Raw genomic sequence first — 24,358 nt, 5'->3', positions numbered from 1 at the left:
TGCACTCCAAACTCCAATTAAAACACTGAGTAGAACAAATATTATATCCCCTAAGCAAGGAGTAAGTGAACCAGGCCACCCTGAGTCTGAAGCTGAAGTCGAACGAATGTCAAATTCAACTAAGGACCAAGTCAACCAAAGGGGTCAAATAACAGACCTAGAGATGTTAACTATTCCACTTACTGGTCGTTCACAATAAGAGGACGCAAAATGCACAAATCTAAAAATGGGAGATACTCTGCACTTACTACAAACTAGGCAGCCAATGCCAATAGAAGTGCAAGTAAAAATCAGAAAAGCTAACGGGATAGGGGAACCATCTAATTTGGGCCAAATAAATCAACGAGAGCAAGATGCTCCAAATTAACTAAATGGTGGGGTGAAAATCATAAGGGAAGCCAATACCCCACTGAAATCGGATCTTACTCTGTCTAAAATAAATTCAGCTAAAAAACAGGACCAGCCAAAATGTAATCAAAATAACGGATCTCAAATTAATAAGGACGAATACAACAGCAACCCAGAAACTCTGCAGCGCTGGAGTACTCCGTATCAAAAACACGTTTTGAATAGTAGTCCACAATTCATTAATTCTTGTGAAGAGGGACATGATTTTCAACGACCACAGAAAGAGGAGTATAAGGACCTCTCATTCATAAATGGGCAACACCATAGCCCAGGTACTCAGGCACCAGGAAGTGGGAACGCAGGAGCAATTTGGGATTTATTCTTCAAAACCTCGCAATTAACTCTGGAAGCTTTAACATATCAGTCCAACAAAAAGGAGGTCCAAATAGATCTCGAGCGCTATGGCATCCTCTGTTACCAGAATTATGCAGAAGATAACAACGCAAAATAATATAATAGTAAGGGCGCAATCTCAGCCAATATCTACGTATGCAGAGTGTAGTTGTGCCCCACTAATTAACAAACTAGCTACCATTCCCGATATTTTAAAAACAATAATTGACGATGTAAAGCGGAATTTTCCTAATGTGGGAATTCAACCCATCAAGACCGACTGCCCCGCTAAAGATACAATAAAATGTAAAGACAATATTGTTGTTGTTAAAGAAAAAATAGATGATATAACAAAAGATCAAGAAGTGATAAACCTATGCTCGACACAATCAACAATGACAGACGCAGCTCCGGAAGTTCATCTATCAAAAAGAGAAACGAAAAAACAACGGTAGCAAGAAATAAAGTTTTAAAAGTATAAAAAATACAAATGCATCAGATATAGTAAGATTGAGCACTGGAAACAACCATGACCAAATATATAGTGAAGGTGAGGGTAAACAAATGTCTCCAACAAAACCCTTTTAGTTATGAAAAATAAATGCCTAAACAATCAAGCTGATAGTATAAAAATGATAGAGAATGGAAAAATTCAGTCCTTAGAAATGCAGCAAGTGGAGGAAATTAATAAACAGGTGGAAAATAAGCCATCACAATTGAAAACAAGTAGAGCAAAGAGTGAGAGTATCAGAGGGGATGAAACGAATAGAGATTTGTTAAAAACCTGGAAGGATATTAAATTACCACAAGATCTGGGAACCGAAATGAAGCAGTTACATAAACATCGACAATGATGGTCTCAAACTGTTAGTAATCATAATGGAAGGTTAATTGAACATGCTCAAGGTGAAAATAGCCTGCAACAAATTAAATAAAATAACCCAGATCAAAAAGAAGGAGTGGTGCATTTAATTTTTACGCCGGAATATAAATCTAGGGGTAATAATGATATCTTGACTCGTGGGAACATATTAAAATTGTGTAATGCAGTACCCTCATTAAAGAAAATTAAATGTACCGACATAGAATCAATTAAATTCCTCACAATCAAGAATAATAATCGAGAATCGACATTAGTAATTTGGACATCTTCTACTGCCGCCAGCCGTATTATGCAAGAACATAATCTCTTTCAGGACTGGGGAATAAAAATAACTCCCCTGTAACCTTCCTTTCCTAGCCCTTTTGTTTCAACAAAATTACAAAATCATAACCAAATGAGAACCGAGAATAATAAGAAATACTCAATATTAAAAAAATACATAGCTATGACCAACGGGCATCTTTTAAAATAATTAGAGGAAAAAAATAGGAGAATGATTATTTGACACTGTCAAATTAGGTTGGCTAACAGCAGCCCTCCATAATGTCAGGCAGGATTGACATTTACAATCTGAAGTTCCTTTAAGAGGACCAACAATTCTGAATGAAAGGGTCAGATTATGTTCGTGGAATATAAATGGGGTCCAAGCAAAGATTCAGAATAACCAACTCGCTACTTTATGCTGTTTTCAAATCATTTGTTTACAAGAGACTTGGGCTTTAGTTCCTTTTAGATGGGAAGGGTATAGGGTTATTACTCATTAGCTAAGAGAACAAGTAACTATGGCAGATTGTGTGGGGGTTTGGCTATTTTTATACCAACTGAGCTAATAATGGAAAGTGAAATGGATGTCCCATGTCAAAAGGATGATCTAATTGTCAAAATACGATACAAGGAACAAAATATAATGAAATCTCTTGTAGTAATCAACGTATATAATTACGAAGAACAATGGTGACCAATTTGATAATTATGATATTGCAGCAACTGGACAATGACACCCAACCTGAGATTATTATTACCGGTGACTATAACATGAATATGCTATGGTCTTACGATAGAGATGTTGAAACACAATGGCAAAATTACTTATAGTCAATTCCAAGTTTTTAATCAACACTGGGTATGAGGGAACAAAAGAATGAAAACATCGGCAAGACTCTTGTATAAGAATTAGAAACCATAGGTCTAAGATGGCAAAATGGTCGATTTCCTCAAGATTCGCCACCAGCATGGACTTTTCAAGCAGTGGATCATAGTGCTAGAATAGATTATACCATTGCATAGTTGAATCTATTTCATAAAAAGTTGTCTTATCGGAAAGAGGGAATATATATAAATGACCACGATCATTCGGAGAATCACTGGAATGACTAGCTGGGGGTGGCAGTTAGAAACGCTGGGCTTGGACTGGTCTGTGTGCGCCTTTTTCCTTTTATAAAATTCAGAAACAAGATCTTTTGGGGGAACAACAGGCTCTTGGAACAGACTACTTCTTTATTAGTAAAGATCTGGCAAGAGGACTTTTTTATCCCTTTTGCTCAAGAAAACACACCCCCTAGCTCCCCACCACTCTTTCCATCCCTGCCTCTTTGCAACATTTTTTCCTAATGCGTACACAAAATATGGCATTTGACTTCCTGCTAATCACAGTTGTTTATATTCCTACCATAAATAGGCCCCAGCAGCAATCTGCACTTTTGTTAGCAAAGAAGTTTCAATGTGTCACCTTGGGAAAAACTGAAAATGTATTTAACATGGACCCTATTTTACAAGGAAGACTGATCATCAGATATTTTTTTGTTCTTAGGGTGTATCCATTTCTGGTACTAACATTACTTGTCTTAAATCTCTCACCTCCAACTGAACTGACCTTTTACCCAGTGCTCTCTTGCCAGAAGTTTTTAGGTGATTCCCAACGGTTCCCTCTGCCACTTCCTCTGCTTGCTCCACGTCCTCTCATCGAACTCAACTATTCCTTCTCTTTTCCAGAGGATTCCTTTGTGGCCAGACCCGGAGGATTGGATGGGGAGAAGCAACCAGCTCTCACGTTGCCAGGAGTGCCCCGGAAGTCGATTTGTGCCTGTTCCATCTGTATTGAGGCCTGCCCTGTCCCTGAAGAGCCTTGAAGCTGCCTCCAACCACAGCCCCCCTCACCGCTTCATTACTTGCTCTGCAGCTGACCGACTCCGATCGAGCCTCAAACAATGAACGAAGCTTCACCATGAAAAAGTCAGCACCTGCAACACTCCTTAGGCTTTGGAGCATACCCATGTCTCTTAATTCTATAGACCCGGCCCTGAGAAATAGTTGCTTGTGCTTAGCACCTGAAAGCAGCGGCACAAATTAAGCACTGGCATGGAGAAAAATACACTCATCCGCTGCGTTCATGGAGACATCAGAACCTATCCAATAGCCGAAATCCCCATCAAGTTACCCAATGACAGTACTCTACTAGTCAGGGTAGGAGTATTGGACAACCTACCCGAACAACTCAGTTTGGACACAGACTATCCAGAATTCATCTTGTTGCGCAAAAGCACACTGAGGGAGACTCCTACACCCCCTTGTACGCTGCTCACACAAGCCCCTTGGCTTTCGGACTGGTCATTTCAGTATGCTCAATTCAAAGACCCCACCCGCCAGAATGCCTGGCAACAAGCGCAGAACCCAGTGATACCGTCCTCATTCTCCTCATTCATCCTCAAAAACAATTTAATATACAGGATAGGAAAACAAGACGATCCCCCACAGTTAGTGGTTCTCAAGAGATTTCGCTATCAAATATTATTTTTTGCCCAGTCACACATTCTAGCAGGTCACAGTGTGCCTGAAAAAACAACCCAGACTGTGTTGAGATATTTTTTATTGGCCAGGGATATTCGCCAATGTAGATAAATACTGCAGGGAGTGTGAAATATTTCAGAAGAAGGACCCCAAAAAACCCCTGCCGTTCCCTTACAACCTCTACCAATCATCGATAACCCCTTTGAGAGGATAAGTATGGATTTACTGGGTCCTCTCCCAAAATCAAAAATATTATATATCTATATACTGGTTATTGTCGATTACTCAACTTGATACCCAGAAGCATTTCCCCTACGAACATCAAGCACGAACAAAACATCAATGAAAAGTTACTAGAACTGTTTTCGAGGGTAGGATTTCCCACAGAGATTTTGACAGACCAGGGTACCCCCTTTGTTTCTCGTTTAATGAAACAAGTCTGTAAAACCTTGAAAATTACCCAAATAAGAACATTGGCTTATTACCCTCAGACAGAGGGTCTGTGCAAGCAATATATCGCCACCTTCAAGCTAACCATGAAGAAAATGCTAACCACCGAAGGGAAAGAATGGGACATGTTGTTGCCATTCGCCCTCTTTGTTATTTGAAGCCAGGTTTAGAAAAGCTTGGGTTGTTCTCCCTTTGTACTTATTTATGGGAGACAGCCACAAACCTTGCTAGAAATGACAAGAGAAGACTGGGAACAAGAGAAACAAGAAGACACACAACACCTTCTAGAATACACCCAAAGCCTAAGAAACCACATACAGAAACGGCGAGATTTTGCTCACGACAACCTAGAAAAAGCTCAAAGAAGCTAGCAGATGTCTTGCAATAAAGGAAAGAGGTGACAGCAGTTATAAGTCCATGACTAGATGCTCCTACTCCTACCTTCCTCTATACGCCAAAAAAGGGCAGAATTAAAGGGACCATATGTAGTTGTTGAAAGGATAGGCCTCACTACTTACCGGTTACGTCTACCCCTCCCCAAAGACACCCATTACGTTTTGTCTGACTAAAAACCCATTCCTTCAACATTGACTCAATTGCTCATAAACGAACATCTAACAGAGGAACAAAAAGTGTCTCTTCAGACCCTCTTAGAGTCCTTCTCCTCCATCTTTTCCGACCTCCTGGGAAAAACAACAATCGTCGAGCATGCCATTGTTACCCCACCAAATTAAGTAATAAAACAACACCCCTACAGAATACCATGCGCTAGGCGGGACGCGGTCCCTGCCGCAATAGAGAGCATGTTACAACTAGGAGTCATAAAACCTTCCAGCAGTAACTGGTCTTCCCCCATTGTCATAGTTCTGAAACCGGATGGTTCCATCCGTTTTTGTATAGACTTCCGATCAGTCAATGCCATCTCGAAATTTGAACTCGTCACCACGCCAAGGCCCCGGAGGGACTTTGCTCTTCCAGGTGCATGGGCGTCTACGGGGCTTTTGGAAAGGGGCTGAGTCAGAGAGGGACGGGTGGAGAGGCAGAGGGGTGAAAGGGACCCAGGGTAAAGGAAATAAGTAAGACGGAAAGGAAAGACAAAAGCAGAAATCATCGGCTACTCTTTTTCTTTTGGTTACTCCAACCTCTAGCCCCTCCCATCACATTTATGCATAGCTAATATTTATTCCTCACATCCTCCCTTGACTAAACCATTAAGCAAAAACACTTACCTGAGCCTTTTCCATCTGTCCAAGGGATGACGGCGGCCTAGGCTCACCTAAGGGACTGAAGTGGAAGACCCTGTGGAAAAGAAGAATACAAAAGAGACAATCAATCATTGTGATTTCCTGCAATACTAATAAAAAGTGTATACCAAGAAATTATTCAATGCAGTGAGCTCCTTCTCGACCGACTCTTCTACAATGGGGAGCTACAAACTCTCCCTCCAGGGAATGGGAGACAGAGAGACAGAGACAAACATGTACACACACACACACACACACACACACACACACACACAGGAAAGCATCGTAGGAAAATGGCTGATACAGTTTTTATATGCTCTCTGAACTGGAAACAAGCATCCTAGGACCGGTTTCGGCCTTTCAGCCCTCATCAGCCAGGATAGCTTGACTCCAGTGGCAGGGATAGTGTGGGACCCACGTCTGGGCATACCTGGCCCACTCGAGGTGACAAATGCAAAACAAGCCTTGACATAGCCAATAGGTCTCGCTTTTGGGACCTTATAACTATTTAGTTATGCAGCACAATATCCTTGGTGCAACAACATCAAGGTCCCAAAGGCGAGACCTATTGGCTATGCCAATGCTCGTTAATGTATGTTGAATATCTAATTAACAATAGTACAATATAAACAATCATTGGTAAATTCATTAGGTTTCTCCTATCTGATTAGTAATTTTTTTAAAAAGTTTTTGCTTGGTGAGCAGTTCTGCAATATAATTTAAATGAACTTTGAAAAAGCGTTATGACTTGTTTGAGAAAGGTAAATAATGAAAGGTAACGTGTGCAGTTCTATGCAGGGAAGAATACTAGTTATCAGTGGTTTTAATTTACAAAGAAGAGACCACGAGCAGAAGAATGGGAAACTGCTAAGTGTCTGTATGTCTTGTGTGACGTAATTCATTTCTGGCAGGCTTCACTTTCCCAGATCATTGAGAGTGCACTATCGGGCTGCAAGGACTTGACGGATCGATTTGAATGCACTTTCTTTTCTTAAGTCACAAATGTATGAAACAGTTCAGAGTCTGGAAACCACTGTACAGTCCATTGCCCTGAATGTTTACTCTCAGTGTCGTGAATATGCACCCATGCTAGTGAGTCACCCTAGTTGCATCAGATAAAAAAGCAACGGCTATGGCTTAGTTGCTTAGAATATTGAAAATGCTTCACTTCTGAAATGATGAGACTGTGAAAGACCTGTAAGGAGTCCCTTTGAATTTACATAAATAGTGGAGGGTGGCACTGCTGGAGTGAGACCCATCTCAGCAGCAGCTTTTAACAAGCATTGGAAATGCAATAGGTCTCGCAGCATTAGAGTTAGTGCTTTTAGAATTGTTTATGGGTTTTTTTTGTAAATCTTTAGCATTTTTGTTTCCTGTAGGCAATGCTAAAGAATTACAAAGAAAAAAAGCCATAAACAAATGTAAAAGCTCTAACTCAAATGCTCCGAGACCTATTGCACTGTGTGAGGGTGAGGGGTTAAGGGTGAGTGAGGGTGAGGGTGAGTGAGAGTGAGGGTGAGTGAGGGTGAGGGTGGGTGAGGGTGAGTGAGGGTGAGTGAGTGAGGGTGAGTGAGGGGTTGAGGGTGAGTGAGAGTGAGGGTGAGTGAGGGTGAGTGAGAGTGAGGGTGAGTGAGGGTGAGTGAGGGTGAGGGTGAGTGAGGGTGAGTGTGAGTTAGGGTGAGGGGTTGAGGGTGGGTGAGGGTGAGGGGTTGAGGGTGAGTGAGGGTGAGTGAGGGTGAGGGGTTGAGGGTGAGTGAGAGTGAGGGTGAGTGAGGGTGGGTGAGGGTGAGTGAGGGTGAGGGGTTGAGGTTGAGGTGTTGAGGGTGAGTGAGGGTGAGGGCGAGTGAGGTGTTGAGGGTGAGTGAGTGTGAGGGTGAGTGGTTGAGGGTGAGGGTAGGTGAGGGGTTGAGGGTGAGTGAGGGTGAGGGTGAGTGAGTGTGATGCTGAGGGGTTGAGGGTGAGTGAGGGTGAGTGAGAGTGAGGGTGAGGGTGAGTGAGGGTTTGAGGGTGAAGGGTTGAGGGTAAGTGAGGGTGAGGGTGAGTGAGGGTGAGTGAGGGTGAGGGGTTGAGGGTGAGGCGTTGAGGGTGAGTGAGGGTGAGTGTGAGTGAGGGTGAGGGGTTGAGGGTGAGTGAGGGTGAGTGAGGGTGAGGGGTTGAGGGTGAGTGAGGGTGAGTGAGGGTGAGGGGTTGAGGGTGAGTGAGAGTGAGGGTGAGTGAGGGTGGGTGAGGGTGAGTGAGGGTGAGGGGTTGAGGTTGAGGTGTTGAGGGTGAGTGAGGGTGAGGGCGAGTGAGGCGTTGAGGGTGAGTGAGGGTGAGTGTGAGTTAGGGTGAGGGGTTGAGGGTGGGTGAGGGTGAGGGGTTGAGGGTGAGTGAGGGTGAGTGAGGGTGAGGGGTTGAGGGTGAGTGAGAGTGAGGGTGAGTGAGGGTGGGTGAGGGTGAGTGAGGGTGAGGGGTTGAGGTTGAGGTGTTGAGGGTGAGTGAGGGTGAGGGCGAGTGAGGTGTTGAGGGTGAGTGAGGGTGAGGGTGAGTGGTTGAGGGTGAGGGTAGGTGAGGGGTTGAGGGTGAGTGAGGGTGAGGGTGAGTGAGTGTGATGCTGAGGGGTTGAGGGTGAGTGAGGGTGAGTGAGAGTGAGGGTGAGGGTGAGTGAGGGTTTGAGGGTGAAGGGTTGAGGGTAAGTGAGGGTGAGGGTGAGTGAGGGTGAGTGAGGGTGAGGGGTTGAGGGTGAGGCGTTGAGGGTGAGTGAGGGTGAGTGTGAGTGAGGGTGAGGGGTTGAGGGTGAGTGAGGGTGAGTGAGGGTGAGGGGTTGAGGGTGAGTGAGGGTGAGTGAGGGTGAGTGTGGGTGAGTGAGGGTGAGGGGTTGAGGGTGAGTGAGGGTGAGGGTGAGTGAGGGTGTGTGAGGATGAGGGGGTGAGGATGTGAAGGCGCGTTTGGCAGTGTATGTTTTAACGCTCGGAATATCATAATGAACCCAGACATGACAGTCTCCAGCCAACAGCTGTAAATAGTTAGTCAAGTAAGCTCCAGTGGCCCTGCCAAAAGGGCGTGTTTTTTTCGTGTAAAGTTTCTTATGTTCTTGTGAGATAATCAGCCACCCTAAGTTCTAGGGCTCTGTGCAATGACAGAAGTTACAATTCTTGACCAGAGGCCCCAGTTGGCACACATGCAAATCAGAACCAAACTTTCCTCTAAAAGGAAACTCAATCCGCAACACAAGACCTGTAGTGCCGATAATGGTATGATACGGATATAGTGCTTTATACTTCCGATGGCGCTGAAGCTACATTAGAAATGTCACCGTGCGTAAGGAATTAGACTTAGCCATGCTGATTAACACCCAGCTATCATGCGGTAATGAAGGTCATGCTTTTGATACAAACTACTATTCTTGTACTCGTCTGTCCTGCTGGATCTGTTCCACGAGGAATAGAGTATTGCACTTGATGCCTTCCAGGAGACACGGAAACTTGCGTTGCGACAGCCGCGCTGAGCCGGTTTTGTAAGGCAGCAAAGCCTTCAATGCTGCTGCCCAATTTGTAAGTGTCCAGTGATCGGGAAAGCCCGTGCTGCTAAAATGGCGACACCCCGCAGATTGCTCTCCAGATTGCTCTCCTGAAGCTGGCTGCCTGATGGAGTGGAGAGCGGGCGGGCAGAGAGAGTGAGGGGGCGGAGCGGGGGTGTGGGAGGAGTGCGGCTGGCTGCCTGATAGAGTGGAGAGCGGGCGGGCAGACACCACAGACAGTATGCGGTCAATAGGCTTGTGTGGTACCATCATTTTTCAGGGCTATAGGGTCAGGATGTGGTCCAAAGCACCAGAGGGCGGACAATAACTTGCGGACGATATCAACTCGCTGGACAATCGCACTGAACTGCCCACGTCATCTGTTTGTTTACCCAGCCTGTTTTGCAAACCTGCAAGTGACTGTGGTTGCAATGATCCGGGAAGGCGTCAGTCAGGGGAAGCAATTAGAAAACACAAATGCATTCTCTCCAAAGAGCGTGGGGAGAAAAGATGGCATTAAAAAACAAGCTCTCGGCATTGCGTGGCGGGAGGGGGCGGGGGGAACGTCGAGTCGGAACAAAAAACAAGTGAAAGCGGGATGTAAGTAGGGGGAGGAGAAGTCTGGGCAGGCAGGATGACTCAGGGGAGGGGGCGGAGCGGGGCAGAGCGGCATGTGGGTGTGAAGAAGCCGGGCCTTTGAAGTGAAGCTAAGCTTCACTTCAAAGGTGTCGGAGGAATGCGGGCGGCTGTGCACGCGCTTTTAAGCTCAATGCACATGCGCATTGAGCTTAAAAGTCACGGGCACTGCAAGGAATCGCCACGATTCCTTGCAAGTTAGATAAAGAGTCGATGAGCCCCTATAGTCTCGCTTGCTCGATGCGCATGCGCATCGACAGGCGAGACCTAAAAAGGACCCGTCCCACTTAAAGCCCTGCGTATGACAATATGAAAGAAGCCTGTCAACAGATACAAATACTATTCCTCTGTAGAAAGTGCGCATGTTTACCTGCTAATAAACACAAAGCATCAATTCTGAAATTATGAGACTGTGAAAGAACTATAAGGAGTCTCTTTGAATTGACATACATAGTGAATGGTGGTCCTGCTAGATAGAGACCCGTCCCACTTAAAGCCCTGCGTATGACACTATGAAAGAAGCCTGTGAACAGATACAAATACTATTCCTCTGTAGAAAGTGTGCATGTTTACCTGCTAATAAACACAAAGCATCATTTCTGAAATGATGAGACTGTGAAAGGACTATAAGGAGTCTCTTTGAATTGACATAAAGAGTGAAGGGTGGCACTGCTAGATAGAGACCCGTCCAACTTAAAGCCCTGCGTATGACAATATGAAAGAAGCCTGTGAACAGATACAAATACTATTCCTCTGTAGAAACTACACATGTTTACCTGCTAATAAACACAAAGCATCATTTCTTCACGGTGCTTACATTAAATGAAATGAATGCATGCACTGAATCTCTGCTTTAAACCCATCGACTTGTAAACTTGTGACACACACTGTGGCTGCAGAGCATCCTTTCTGTCACCAGGCTGAGCTCACGGCCACAAATGCTGCAATCCTATTATTAATAAACCTCCTGCCCAGAGGCTCCTTGCGGCCTCTGTTGTCTTGTGCTCCGAGCGCTTTCTGGTTTGAATCAAACCTTTGCCTCCTCGGATACCTCTGACTTCAGTCTCTCTTCGGTGGTTGTTGTTATTCCGGGTCAAGCGCAGCTGATTCAGGGCTTGACTCCATCTACGCACGCGAACAAACATGGCGTCTCATGGCTGCGCACGCGCAGCACCGCGCGTCACAGCTGCGCACGTGCGGGGCGAAGACAATACTTCCTATCGCCGAGATAGGACCTTGCACGGAATGCAGCCTGTGCCCTGTGAACTTCCCTGGACAGATATCTCAGTTTCAGTGCGCCTGCGCAGAGGAAAGACACTTACCCCCCCTCCACATAGAGGAGCCAACACGAGGACCTGTGCACGTAAATCTCGGCATGTGCTGTGGCGCGAGGCGCCTCGTGCTCCGTGGCGGGAGGCAGTGTCTGTCCTCAGCGCATGCGCAGTTAACCCCGCGCTCATGGTTCAGTCCTGGCCTCAGTCTCAGCAGGGCCAGCGGAGGACGCCCGAGCACAGCAGGGAACACAGGCCCCGTATGAAACCCCAGGTGAGGTCATGACCCACAGCAAGGACCACAGACCCCGTATGAAACCCCAGGTGACGCCATGAGATACAAAGATTGTCTGGTGCTGGGAGGGTCCCAAGTCTGCTGTACGGGATTCATGTTTGTTGTTGTTATCTGCATCGATCGATGATTATTTTGTATCAACAATACTCATTGACCCTTATTGGTGGAGTTGGGTCACTCTTTTGAAGGCTTCAGCAAACGTTGACATTTTTTTCACCTGAAAAGTCTGTGTGATGAGAAGATCGACTTGAATTCCGTTTTTGGCTTTCACCACAGTAAAGGGGGGCAGCCCCGTCAATTGAAAGTGAAAGAACGCACTCCCAGTGAAAGAACACACTCCCAGTCAGCACCGACTGCGCCTCATTGCACCTAGGCTGGGCATGCACAGCATCATCTGATGAGGCTAAAACTCCCCCAAATATGTCTCAACCTCACTAGGGCCTCAGTAACCAGGTAGCGGTCAGCCAATGCCCATCAGGTAAACAAGCATTGGCATCGCCAGTAGGTCTCGCCTTTGGGACCTTATAAGTGTTTAGTTATCCAGCACAATATCCTTGGTGCAACAACATCAACTGTTGCATGGCTAAACACTTATAAGGTCCCAAAGGCAAGACCTATTGGCTATGCCAATGTTTGTTATCATTGGTTCCTGTTCGTGCCTTTTAGAGATGCATGCTTCTGTTTCGTCCTCGTGTCAAACTACTTCCGCCTTTTGTTGATCTAGGTCACGGGTACTCATAAACATTTTCCTGGGGGCTGCAAAGTTTGGTCTATGATGTGACCGAGGGCCGCCCTGATGCCAGCAGGGTGTAAAGTCGGGGTAGGGAAACAAAGCATGTATATCTAGTGACTGCCTCTAAGAATAAAGGTGTTCCTAAAGTTAAAGGCCTAGTTACCTCCTTTTCCTAACTGCAATTAACCTGTAAATAAGTGTTTGCTGTATATGTACGTTTCTTTTTCATGTTAGTTCTGAGTCGAGTAAACGGCAGCCCAGTGCTGCTGCTCACCAGGGATCCGTATGTAAAGACCTGGAGGGCCTTTTGCGCCCCCCGGGCCGTACTTTGAGTATCACTGATCTAGATCCTCCCGGCGACCACCCCAGCTACATGTGTATTTCCATGTTCTTCGAAAAGCGGTCGGGGTTGAGCCGGGGCCGCTGTATCTCCTTTGCTCTCGGTGGTCCCATGGGAGTAGAAGCTGCTCATTCTGCTAATCCTTCCCTAACTTTCCAGAAGTGTCAGAGCAGACAGGCTCGTCAAGTCTTCAAGGAAGTGTGAGTGTGACGAGGCTGGTTTATTAATTCACCACTTAACTAATCAGTCTCCTGCACCTCCGTCCTCACTTAAGCCACAATTTGTGACACATTTGCTATTTTAAGGCTTGTAATAACATCACTTTTGTATATTTAAGTCTATACAGATACTGAAAACAGCAAACTACAAGTACGAAAATGCATAGTACAGGGGTCACGAGCCCTAAACAAAACAAAAAATAGGTTTTAGAGGGGCAGGGTTGGCAAAGTAGCATCGGCAGTGTGCAGTAATGTCACAGAGAGGGACATTGCAAGTTTATTATACCTCTCTTTAATGGTAATGAACCATGATTCACGTATTATAAGCACGCACATGAGCAGTGTATGCTCTCATGTACATAAATAAAAAAGGCTTCAATGTATTTTGGTACAACAATGTGGGAGAGTTTTAATGAAACGTGGGGGAACATGTTAACATTAACTTTTATTGGGCAGAGCAAGTTTCCAGTGGGAGAAAGCTAAAATATTGTAATGCATGATATAGAATGAATATAGTCCTCTCTGAATCTGACTTGCATATCTATGTACTTTTTTTTACTGCATTGCACTGATATTCTACGCAGTAGTCTATTATTAATTTCCTTTTTCATGATAGCGTGTATTACAGTTAGCTTATAGATGCCACTTCTTCAGCTATTTAATTCACTAATGGTGAGCATTTTTATTTTGGTGCCGGTAAATATTCTTTATCTCAGTGCGACTCTGATAGTTGGCAGCCCACTAGCGATTCATTTGATATTCACTAAGTACCAGGCAGTTGGGGTATACCTGCTACTAGCTACCAAATGGGTGTTTGGACACACAACAAACTGGAACAAGCATTTGCAAAGCAATTTGTCTCGCATTTACGCAAGTTTGAGCTATTGGCATTGTAAATGACAATGCCTTTTATTTATGTTTTGGTTTTCAACACATAAATAAAATGCTTTGTCATTTACAATCCCAGTAGCTTAAACTTGTGTAAATGCGCAACCTGTTGCTTTGCAAATGCTTGTTATCTTCCGTCTCATGGTCTTTTTAGTAACATTAGAAAACTTAAATTTGAAGCTTTTGTGTGGGCCCTTATGGCCAAGGGCGCTGTACACACAACCATAAATTTCTAATCCGTTGTCAACAAAGTTTGAATTTGACTGATTCTGCCCAGGTTTAACCAAAAGCTATCTGTTACTGAAACATTTTGCATAGTGTATTTTCCTGTCAACAAATAAACATGTGTGTGGCATAAATGCCTCGGTGCCTACTTACTTCTTTGAAGTACGATTGTCCTTATAGTAATGTCCCCAATTTAATTATATTCAAATGGCATTAGATTTATAGAATTCCCCCTTCCCACCACACAACAGAACCAATCCTATGGATTACCTAGATACCTGTGTGTGTAGTTTGATTGCCACAGTTGTCCTTGATGACTCCGGTTCTGGTGTGCATTACTGGGTCAAAGGTGAAGATGGACACATACTGTTTGGAGAAGTCATGTCCAGTGGTAGCTTTGGCAGCGGCTATAAACCGCTCGAGCCTCTTTGTCCCATGCTTCACTGGCATCCCACAGATTTTTCATGGAAGATTAAATCTGTCCCTGTAAGTGTATCCCGCCCCTGGGAAGCCCGTGGGATCTATTCAAAGCCAATCGCCTGTTACATTAAACCACGCAAGCTACCGGGGCAGAACCCACAGATGGCTGCCGCGGTGCGTGCGTCTGCGGCAGGACTTCTACGCGCTTGGTTTCTTGGCCGCCAGGTGTAATATTACTGGAGCACTAAGGTCGCAGGCCACGGCTCTCATTTAGTCCATTTTTTTCGTAAATGTATTGTTTGGGTGAGGGGTTAAGTTTCTCTTAATTTCCAACAGGAACAGGATTTTTCTGCAGATGCGCCACTGAAACATCTGTTAACGTTATTCATTGCATAGGAAATTATGGTGGTGGACATGGTGGTGGATGCGGTGGTGGTGGACATGGTTGAGGTGGTGGACATGGTGGTGGTGGTGGACATGGTGGTAGTGGACATGGTGGTGGTGGAGGTGGTGGTGGTGGATGTGGTGGTGGTGGAAATGGTGGTGGTGGACATTATGGTTGTGGGGTGGTGGTGGACATTGTGGTGGACATGGTAGTGGTGGACATGGTGGTGGTGGACGTGGTGGTTGTGGACGTGGTGGTAATTGGTGGACATGGTGGTGGTGGACTTAGTGGTGGGGGATTTGGTGGTGGTGGACGTGGTGGAGGTGGTGGAGGTGGTGGAGGTGGTGGTGGATGTGGTGGTGGTGGATGTAGTGGTGGACGTGGTGGTGGACATGATGTTAGTGGATGTGGTTGTGGTGGACATGGTGGTGGTGGACGTGGTGGTGGTAGACATGGTAGTGGTGGATGTGGTGGACATGGTGGTGGTGGACGTGGTAGTGGTAGATGTGATGGTGGTGGTGGACGCGGTGGTGGTGGACGTGGTGGAAGCAGTGATGGTGGACATAGTGGTGGTGGACGTGGTGGTGGACATGGTGGTGGTGGACGTGGTAGTGGTGGATGTGGTGGTGGTGGACGTGATAGTGGTGGACGTGGTGGTGGTGGACGTGGTAATAGTGGACATGGTGGTGGTGGACATGGTGGTGGACGTAGTGGTGGTAGTGGATGTGATGGTGGTGGACGTAGTGGTGGTGGACGTGGTGGTGGTGGGTGTGGTGGTGGTGTATGTGGTGGTGGTGGAGGTGGGTGTGGTGTTGGTGGAAATGGTGGGGGTGAATGAGGTGGATGTGGTGGTGGTGGTGGTGGACATGGTGGTGGTGGATGTGAAGGTGGTGGTGGAAGCGGTGGTGGTGGTGGACTGGGTGCTGGTAGACGTGGTAGTGATGGACGTGGTGGTGGACGTGGTGGTGGTGGATGTGGTGGTGGTGGACATGGTGGTGGTGGACGTGGTGGTGGACGTGGTGGTGGTGGTAGATGTGGTGGTGGTGGTGGATATGGTGGTGGATGGGGTGGTGTTGGTGGTGGACATGGTAGTGGTGGATGTAGTGGTGGAGGACATGGATGTGGTGGTGGTGGACGTGATGGTGGTGGACATGGTGGTGGTGGACGTGGTGGATATGGCGGTGGTGTACTTGGTGGTGGTGGGTGTGGGGGTGGTGGACATGGTGGTGGTGGAGGGTGGTGGTGGTGGGCGTGGTGGTGGTAGACATGGTGGTGGTGGACGTAGTGGTGGTAGATGTGGTGGTGGACGTGGTGGTGGTGGACATGGTGGTGGTGGACATGGTGGTGGTGGATGTGGTAGACATGGAGGTGGTGGATGTAGTGGTGGTGGATGTGGTGGTGGTGGAGAATGTGGTGGACATGGTGGTGGTGGACATGGTGGTGGATATGGTTGTGGTGGATGTGGTGGTGATGGATGCGGTGGTGTTGGATGCAGTGGGGATAGACGCAGTGGTGGTGGATGCAGTGGTGGACGTGGTGGTGGTGGATGGGGTGGTGGTGGACCTGGTGGTGGTGGTGGTGGTAGTAGTGATGGTGGTGGACGTGGTGGTGGTGGAGGTGGATGCTGGTGGTGGTGGACGCGGTGGTGGTGGACATGGTGGTGGTGGACGTAGTGGTGGTGGATGTGGTGGTGGGTGTGGTGGTGGTGGACGTGGTGGTGGACATGGTGGACGTGGTGGTTATGGACATCATGGTGATGGACGTGGTGGTGATGGACATGGTGGTGGTGGATGTGGTGGTGGTGGACGAGGTGATGGTGGTGGACATGGTGGTGGATGTGGTGGACATGGTGGTGGTGGACATGGTGGTGGTGGATGTGGTGGTGGTGGTGGACGTGGTGTTGGTGGATGTGGTGGTGGTGGGGGATGTGGTGGTGGATGTGGTGTTGGTGAACGTGGTGGTGGTAGACATGGTGGTGGGTGATGTGTTAGTGGTGGACATGGTGGTGGTAGGGGTGCTGGTGGACATGGTGGTGGTGGGGGTGCTGGTGGACGTGGTGGTGATGGATGTGGTGGTGGTGGATGTGGTGGTGGTAGTATTTGTGGTGGATCTGGTGGTGGTGGTCGACGTGGTGGTGGACATGGTGGTGGTGGTAGATGTGGTGGTGGTGGTGGTGGACGTGGTGGGGGTGGTGGTGGATGTGGTGGTGGTGGTGGTGGATGTGGTGGTGGATGTGGTGGTGGACGTGGTGGTGGAGTGGTGGTGGTGGATGTGGTGGTGGACATGGTGGTGGTGGATGTGGTGGTGGTGGACGTGCTAGTGGTGGATGTGGGGGTGGTGGTGGACATGGCAGCTATTTTTCCTTTCAAAAAAGAGGGGAAAAGGGGACGAAAGTTTGGCTGAGGGGGACATTATTTCGCAATAAAATAACAGTTATTTCAAAATGCAAACAAACTTTGCCAAGGCAAGGGAAACAAGGACATAGCAAGCTTTTCAAAGGACACAAATAAGGAGCTTTGCATCAGCCCACCAGTATAAACAAGCCAAGCCAGGAAAGCGAAAGTTAAAGTGATCGGACGGAGACAGAGAGGAAAGCAATTAATGACCAGTGACGGAGGAGACAGATGGCTGTTCTGCGCGTGCACACGCATGTGCACTCAAGCTTGTAGCAAGCCATGAAATCCTGGGTAGCCCTTTCGAGATGCCCTTTACTATAAGTAAAGCAAGGCTCGACCTAAAAATGAAATGTGATTTGTTTTCACTAGAATAATTAGGCTGTTTGTTGGTGTCTCATCATCATTTTCATTTGTTTCAGTTGGTGATTTTTAGGTCTCGCCTAGGCAGCGTGCATGCGCTGTCTCTCCAAGACATCTAATAATCTATATGCTTGGGGATACTCCGCCTATTGCGGGATAATTTCTCCCCACTTGCCATTAGTTAACTTTCCGTTTTTAGGTCTTGCCTGAGCCAGCGCATGCGCTGCTCTGCGAGACATTTTGTTACGGCTTTTAAAAGTGCTGCCACACGGCCTAGCGCTTGCGATCACGCGCGCAGCCACCAGCTTTCAGCGCCCTGGCCTCTCCTTCTTTCGTGCGCACCACTCGCATGTTTTTTTTGCACGTGTGCGCGCACAACTCCCGGCTTGTTGCTCGCGCTTCTTGTTTTAATTATAATGTTGGTATGTGCTGTACTTAACATGCCTCCTGACGAGATACCTGGCACTTATGTTTTTAACAAATTATTCAATGGGTATAATATCTTTTCACAAGTCCTGTCACCACCCACTGCATGCGTGTACATGTAGCACAGAATTCCAGGGAGCTATATTTACACGCTGAAGTCAAAATCCTTGTTACATATAGATTTTACAAGTGGACGATCCCGTTCCACGCTGTGCAAACTCCGTGCCCAGTCAGTATTTCGTGTGGGACTTGCCATTCAGCGTTACTTGCATCTCGGAGTGTGCCAAATATTTACTACCAGATTTAACAGGACATGCTTCACCTCCTCTGCACCCCGGACAGGCCTCGCCTCCTCGGCTCCCCCTGGACAGGCATCTCCCCTGCACCCCTCAGGGCAGGCCTCACCTCTTCTGCACCCCTGGACAGGCTTCACCTCCCCTGCACCCCTGGACAGACCTCTCCTCCTCTGCACCCCTGGACAGGCCTTTCATCCTCTGCATCTCTGGACGAGCCTCACCTCCTCTGCACTCCTGGACAGGCCTCATCTGCACCTAACTCCAAGGACAGGACATGCTTCACCTCCTCTGCACCCCGGACAGGCCTCGCCTCCTCTGCTCCCCTTGGACAGGCATCTCCCCTGCACCCCTCAGGACAGGCCTCACCACCTCTGCACCCCTGGACAGGCTTCACCTCCCCTGGACATACCTCTCCTACTCTGCACCTCTGGATAGGCCTCTCCCCCTCTGCACCCGTGGACAGGCCTCTCCCCCTCTGTACCCCCACGCAACAGGCCTTAACTCTTCTGCACCAGCTTTGCAGGCCTCATCACCTCTGCACCCATGGACAGGCCTCACCTCCTCTCCTCCCCCTGGGGAGGCATCACCTCCTCTGCACCTCTTGACAGGCGTTACCTTCTTTGCAACCCCCCCCTGAAAAGGACATGCCTCACCTCCTTTGCACCCTTTGGACAAGCCTCATCTCCTCTGTACCCCCCTGGAAGGTCTCTCCTCCTCTGCACCCCTGGACAGGCCTCACCTCCTCTGAACCCCTGGACAGGCCTCTCCTCCTCTGCACCCCTGGACAGGCCTCACCCCCTCTGCTCCCCTGGACAGGCATCACCTCCTCTATACCCCTGGACAGGTCTCACCTCCTCTGCACCCCTGGATAGGCCTCGCCTCCTCTGCACCCCTGGACAGGCCACTCTTCCTCTGCACCCCTGGACAGACCTCACCTCCTCTGCACCCCTGGACAGGCCTCACCTCCTCTGCACCCCTGGACAGGCCTCACCTCATCTGCACACCCCGGGACTGGCCTCACCTTCTCTGCACCCCTGGACAGGCCTCTCCTCTGCACCCCTCAGGACAGGCATCACCTCTTCTGCTCCCCCTGGACAGGCACTCCTCTGCACCCCTCAGGACAGGCATCACCTCCTTTACACCACTGGACAGGCCTCACCTCCTCTCCTCCCCCTGGGGAGGCATCACCTTCTCTGCACCCAGGGACAGGCCTCACCTCCTCTGCACCCCTGGACAGGCCTCACTTGCTCTTAACCCCATGGACAGGACATGCTTCACCTCCTCTGCACCCTGGACAGGACTCGCCTCCTCTGCTCCCCCTGGACAGGCATCTCCCATGCACCCCTCAGGACAAGCCTCACCTCTTCTGCACCCCGGGACAGGCCTCACCTCCTCTGCATGCCCTGGGACAGGCCTCACCTCCTCTGCACCCCTGGACAGGCATCACCTCCTCCATACCCCTGGACAGGTCTCACCTCCTCTGCACCCCTGGACAGGCCTCGCCTCCTCTGCACCACTGGACAGGTCTCACCTCCTCTGCACCCCTGGACAGGCCTCTTCTCTGCACCCCCTGGACAGGCCTCACCTCCTCCGCTCTCCTGGACAGGCCTCACCTCCTCTGCTCCTCTGGTCAGGCCTCTTCTCCTCTCCTCCTCTGGACAGACCTCACCTCTTTTGCACCCCTGGACAGGCCTCACATCCTCTGCACCCCTAGACAGGCATCTCCTCTGCTGCACCCCTGGACAGGCCTCGCCCCCTCTGCTCCCCTGGACAGGCCTCACCTCCTCTGCACCCTGGACAGGCCTTACCTCCTCTGCACCCCTGGACAGGCCTCGCCTCCTCTGCACCCCTGGACAGGCCTCTCCTCCTCTGCACCCCTGGACATGCCTCTCCTCCTCTACCCCCCCTTGGACAGTTCTCACCTCTTCTGCACCCCTGGACAGGCCTCTCCTCCTCTTCACCCCCTGGACAGGCCTCACCTCCTCTGCACCCCTGGACAGGCCTCTCCTCCTCTTCACCCCCTGGACAGGCCTCACCCCCTCTGCTCCCCTGGACAGGCATCGCCTCCTCTATACCCCTGGACAGGTCTCACCTCCTCTGCACCCCTGTGCAGGCCTCGCCTCCTCTGAACCCCTAGACAGGCCTCGCCTCCTCTGCACCCCTGGACAGGCCTCTACTCCTCTGCACCCCTGGACAGGCCTCACCTCATCTACCCCCCTGGACAGGCCTCACCTCCTCTGCACCCCTGGACAGGCCTCTCCTCCTCTGTACCCCCCTGGACAGGCCTCACCTCCTCTGCACCCCTGGACAGGCCTCACCTCCTCTGCACCCCTGGACAGGCCTCTCCTCTGCCCCTCCTCTGGACAGGCCTCTCCTCCTCTGCACCCCTGGACAGGCCTCCCCTCCTCTACACCCCTGGACAGGCCTCTCCTCCTCTACACCCCTGGACAGGCCTCACCTCCTCTGAATCCCTGGACAGGCCTCTCCTCCTTTACACCCCTGGACAGGCCTCTCCTCCTCTGCACCCCTGGACAGGCCTCACCTCCTCTGCACCCCTGGACAGGCCTCACCTCTTCTGCACCCCTGGACAGGCCTCTCCTCTGCCCCTCCTCTGGACAGGCCTCTCCTCCTCTGCACCCCTGGACAGGCCTCCCCTCCTCTACACCTCTGGACAGGCCTCTCCTCCTCTGCACCCCTGGACAGGCCTCCCCTCCTCTACACCCCTGGACAGGCCTCTCCTCCTCTACACCCCTGGACAGGCCTCACCTCCTCTGAATCCCTGGACAGGCCTCACCTCCTCTGACATCACCATGAATTCCAGGATTAATAAATTGCAGCCAAGTGAGTTAGCAGCTCTCTACCTGATCAGAAACCTGTCCGGGCTCTCTCCTCCTCCTGGGGGGGGCTGGAGGGGGGGAGCAGATCTGGGGTCTGAGGGGGGGATCTGTAGATGAAGGTAACTGCACAGACAGACAGGGCTCCTTCCTCCTCTGCAGCAGGCTGGACACACCAGGAGAGGCAGGAAGTGATGTCACCACCGCTGCGGGTGCTGTCTCTGCCACCACTGACCTGGAACAGGAAACCCTTCTCCCTTTCAAACAATGTGCAGCTCAGTGTGTTTCATCAGCAGGCGAGGAGCGCCCACTGGTGGCCGCTGACGGAACCGCCGCCTCCAGGCTCCAAGAGTGAATACATTTCACACAAACAAGCATTGGTGCCTGTAAAGACCTGGGATTTCAGATGTCACAGACGTGAATGTTTTTAAGAGTCAGACAGTTCAAGTACAGGGCCTCACACTTGGTTGCTGCTGTAAAAAGTATTTATAGCTTCACTTGAGATGAGCATCTTCCAAACACTGATGTAAAGGACTAAAGTGTATTTACAGAAAGGTGACAACTGGAAATGACAGTCTTTATTTCAATGAATATATCTGTATTTCAATGAATATATCTGAGCATATTAGTCAGTTTTCCAATTGAACTGGGCAGCTTATTTATTCTTTTAAATAATTTATTTGCAGTTTTTCAAATCCACAACGTCCTAGATAGCAAAGTAAACAGAGGTAAATACCATGGAGTTTAAGACACCATATCAGTGACAATGAGGCATAGGTCATGTGTCAAAGCGGTAATTAAAGGAACAGCTTAATTTGAATTTTACTGTGCCTGTGGCTTATTCCTTATACTTAATACGGTTTTATATCCTCGAACAAGACGGAATTGTAGGTTCTAATTAGGTTTTGAGATTCTGGTTTAAGAGGACAACTGTCTCCTAAAATATTAAGATAGCGGTCTCTTGCAGGCTTTGTTTTTTTGTATCCAGTAACCACCATCCTCTCTCAACAAAGATTCACTGACAAAAAAAAGCAATATATCTTTGAAACAATTAATTCCTAAGATAGTACAATGATGGTTGCTGTTAGAGGTGTGGCGCCGCGGCCAGGGCGACTGACTCCGGAATCTGGGGATCACGGTTCGATCCCCGGCACCGGCGGCAGATTAGCCCAGCACCATGTGACTCTGGGCAATAGCTTGCTTAATCTTCCCGACGGCCCCCAGCGCCTAGAGACCCTTACGGGTGATTGTGCGCTTTACAAATGTGGATTTTGGATTTTACGGTGTGAAAGATTAGATTTCCATGATTGTGTTGCACTAGGATGGGTCGACTAACTGTTTGGAATTGATGCTGAGTCTACGGGGTTGGAAGGGGGGGTGGGTGTAGAAATTGGTTTAGTTTTTCTTTTTTATTATATAATTGGAAGAAACACGGTCACCAAGAACTGTTACCTTGAACAGGTCTATAACATTAAAAGGTCAATTAAGCTAGGATCATACCAAACAGCGCTCGAAGAGTAGTGTGCAGATGTGGTACCTCCATTTGTTATATATCACCTGCTGTACAGTTGTAAACTCAGGCTACTACTTTGCGATACGCTTCCACTACTGTTTCTTCTGAGACTCTTCATGCTGCCATATGGCTGTACTGACTAATGTCTTCTGATTTATTGTTTTATGTATATATTCAATTAAAATAAGTTGGGAAAAAAATGGTGGAGTAGCAACAAGATTATGATCAGAGGTACTGTTTGGGAGGATCAAGGCGTAAACGTTTACAATGGACGCAGGAGGTGAAAGTATAGTCCGCGTCCCTCAGGTGCGCCAATCACCATGGATCCATCAAGGCATGATCATCAATAATGTCAGAGAGGATGAACCGGTCTCGGGGCTGCCTGGTTGTATGGTTTCTGGACTTGTCAAGAAGCCATATTCCAGCCCCCCCCCCCTCATGAATACCCTGGCTGTCCAAAAGAGAGCAGGAGTTTGATCAGCCGCCGGGGCATAGATAGAGCCCACACACAAAGACTCATTGAGTATCTGAACCTTAGCAAAAATATATCTGTCCAGGAGGGTCCTGCCGTGTCCGCAGTGTGCAAACCCCCAGGGATTTGTGAAATAAGATGTCCAACCCACTCTCCCCATGTTCCAAAGGAGTAGATGGGTGTGTAAGGGTTGTCTGGATCCTGTGGCGTGTAGTACCTTATTCATCCAATCCCTTCTGACTGTATCATGTTCAATAGGTGCAGGTGTGTTTCCTGGAGCAATGCTACATCAAGGCGGTGCATCTTCTGAAATGAGAGGATTTTCTGTCTCTTGATAAAATAGGTCAGGCTGTTGACATTAAGGGGCTTTTTTACAAGCAAGTCGAGGAGCGCAGCGCTCTCCACTTCTGAAACGCAGGGCTGCACCGTATTTACAAGAATACGGTCCAGCCCTGCATTTCTCCCTGTGCTGGTGCTAAATTTAGCTGCCTAGCGCCAGTGTAGACAGCCTTGTACCATAGTGCAAGGGTGCCTGCCTTGAGGGAAACAGGCCTGACAAGTACCGCGCATCAGGTGTTAGACTAACCCCTTTCAATGTGGTGGTCCGCATCACCGCACTCAAATGCAAAGTCACATATTTTTATGGTTTTCTGAGCTGTCAAGTGCCGGAGCGCTGCTATTAAAATTAGAAGTCAAACTGAGCCAAGCTGACAGCGCCCATTTAGGGGCTGGCTCAGCAGGACTTGTTCTGGTTTAGCTACATTCAGGGACAGCACTCAATCAATCAATCAATCACAGGAATTTATATAGCGCACTACTTACCCGGAGGGTCTCAAGGCGCTAGGGGGGGGGTGCTGCTACTGCTCGAATAGCCAGGTCTTGAGCTTCTTCCTGAAGGAGAGGTGGTCTTGGGTCAGGCGCAGGTCGGTCGGTAGGGAGTTCCAGGTCTTGGCGGCCAGGTAGGAGAAGGACCTTCCTCCCGTTGTCGTTCTTCGGATGCGGGGGACGGCGGCAAGGGCGTGGTTGGCTGATCGGAGGTGTCGTTT

General features: G+C 48.8%; 1 protein-coding gene across 1 annotated transcript in view; it reads right to left on the bottom strand.

The window, feature by feature from the left end:
- The window catches only part of LOC144826138 (uncharacterized), a 28,630-nt gene extending 7,150 nt beyond the window's left edge, over positions 1-21,480 (bottom strand). Inside the window, exons 1-2 of the mRNA XM_078684546.1 lie at positions 21,355-21,480; positions 6,091-6,160 (exon numbers count right to left, since the gene is read on the bottom strand). The gene's annotated coding sequence lies outside the window, so the exon portion shown is untranslated. The remainder of the gene's footprint in view (positions 1-6,090; positions 6,161-21,354) is intronic.
- Between the last annotated feature and the right edge of the window lie 2,878 nt (positions 21,481-24,358).

The sequence above is a fragment of the Lissotriton helveticus genome, chromosome 1_1, assembly GCF_964261635.1.
Source record: "Lissotriton helveticus chromosome 1_1, aLisHel1.1, whole genome shotgun sequence".
NCBI lineage: Eukaryota > Metazoa > Chordata > Amphibia > Caudata > Salamandridae > Lissotriton > Lissotriton helveticus.
This window is presented reverse-complemented; position numbering and strand designations above follow the sequence as displayed.